The sequence below is a fragment of the Tachypleus tridentatus genome, chromosome 7 (genome assembly GCF_004210375.1).
Source record: "Tachypleus tridentatus isolate NWPU-2018 chromosome 7, ASM421037v1, whole genome shotgun sequence".
Classification (NCBI taxonomy): Eukaryota; Metazoa; Arthropoda; class Merostomata; order Xiphosura; family Limulidae; genus Tachypleus; species Tachypleus tridentatus.
The window spans coordinates 184,271,212-184,273,079 of record NC_134831.1 but is presented as its reverse complement, the minus strand read 5'-3'; the positions used below and the strand labels follow the sequence as shown (position 1 = coordinate 184,273,079).

Below are 1,868 nucleotides of genomic sequence, written 5' to 3'. Positions count from 1 at the left end.
CGATCCTTGCAGTGGGCATAGTCCATATAACCTATTATGCAGTTCTGAGCTTTTAGATAAATGCGAGAAACGAGTAATAGAGTATCATGTTATCCAAGATTTATAAATGGATAACATACATGTTAATTCTAACTTTCAAAATAACGATAAACGAAGAGAAAGTTGATATTTTATATTTAAAACAGTATCTATAGCCTTACACCCCCTCAAATAGTAGATAGTAAAACATACCTTTCGGCCATGTGACATTGAATTGTCCAGCACCGTAGTTCTCAATCATGCACAGTAACACCGCTTCTCAAGTTAGGACTTTAAAAAAGGAGTGTTCCTGAGAGGTGTCTGAATCTGTGCTTTGAGGAAGAAAGAAATATAATGAAGGGGTAAAGTTGTTTGTTTTCATGTTATAATAGTGTTAGATATTTATTTTACGTTACTGAACCTTGTGAAGTATTTCGAAGGAAGGTTAGAGCTAATAAAACTACTAGTTTGGTCCAGAAGACTTAGTTATATTACTTTAAGTGTTTGTTTATTGCAACTGAGGTGGCAACCTACTGCCTAATAAGAAGCTTTTTATAAGCCTTCCTTTCAATGTAGGAGTATAATTATTAATACTAAATACTCGAGTCTTTGTTTCTCATGGTGATTTTTTTTTTTTTTTTAGAAGTCTCAATTACTTCTTTCATTTATAGACTCTCCGTGTTCGTAATCCTGGGTCTACTATCTGTTACAAGCTGCTTCAACTGGAACGTCTTTCTGAAGCAACCACATCCTTCCAGCACGCTGCTACGATTGATAAAAATTTCTATCCCTCGTACAGTATATACGAAGTACCTCGCTGATGATAGTCCGATATCTGATACAGCCATGAACAAATCGCTCGATACGAACTCTACCTTTGAGGCGAGTAACACTATCGATTCTGGCAAGCACAGGTACGCCACCGACACTACGTTCTTTCTATATGAAATCATATTCTAAGTGACATCACTTGTAATTTTAATTTCACATGTAGTAAAATTGTTTCCCCAGACTACTACTTTCTTCCATACAAAACTGTATCATCCTTTACTATATCTTTTTGTGAAGATTATCGTAGCTCAAATTGTATACTTTGTAGCTTTCAACTAAGTTATTGTTAGCATAGTTTGAGGCTTGAGCTATGTGAACAAAGAGTACTAGCACCCTCTTCTATCGGCTACGACTTCATCGTAGCCGCTTTGAAATTTAAGTTTGGATACGTAACTTAAAATAATGTGTAAAATGTAACTAAAAGCAATTTCCTGTTACTTATTTCCCGCTTTATAGTATGTCTGTCTGTCTTTCAACATTTTTACTTTTGTTTTAATCGACAATATTTCTATCTGTATTTAAACCTTATTCCTTTAGTTAGTATACTTGTATTTCGTTTACATTCGCAGATAAAACCATGGAGCCGAAATACGACGCCAGGAGGATATTTATCTCGTGCGTTATCTTTAATTTTATTGTTTAAATTAATTTTTATCGTTTTGTTTTTGTATTAAATTATCCAGTTTTACTAGTTCCTTCGAACTGTTTTTAATATTGTTGGGTGTTTTTAACTTCGAAACTGTACCCTATAACCTTTATCGCGATGTACATTACAAATTAAAGTACATCTGTGAAACAATCTCTGAAAGTCTGAAAAAATCCTTTTTCCTAATTAGATAAATTAACTTTGCGTAAACTTCAATACGAAACTAAACATCTTCTTGAGATATAACTACATTCTATCAACACTAATATAGAATATATAAATCTGATTATTAACAATCGGTGACTACAGATGTCTAATTTCCAAATAAGCTACCAAGCTTGAAATTACTCTTGTGATTTCTAATAACTTGTAC

General features: G+C 33.2%; 1 long non-coding RNA gene across 3 annotated transcripts; it reads left to right on the top strand.

Annotated features, from left to right (window-relative positions):
- The first annotated feature begins 239 nt into the window (after positions 1-239).
- Positions 240-1,650, top strand: LOC143258259 (uncharacterized). 3 transcript variants are annotated; one of them, XR_013032237.1, is made up of 3 exons: positions 240-380; positions 690-932; positions 1,419-1,650. It is a non-coding gene; the product is annotated as an uncharacterized LOC143258259 (long non-coding RNA). The 3 variants fall into 3 exon arrangements; XR_013032239.1 differs by lacking the exon at positions 240-380 and adding an exon at positions 442-462; XR_013032238.1 differs by lacking the exon at positions 240-380 and adding an exon at positions 570-590.
- The last annotated feature ends 218 nt before the right edge of the window (positions 1,651-1,868 follow it).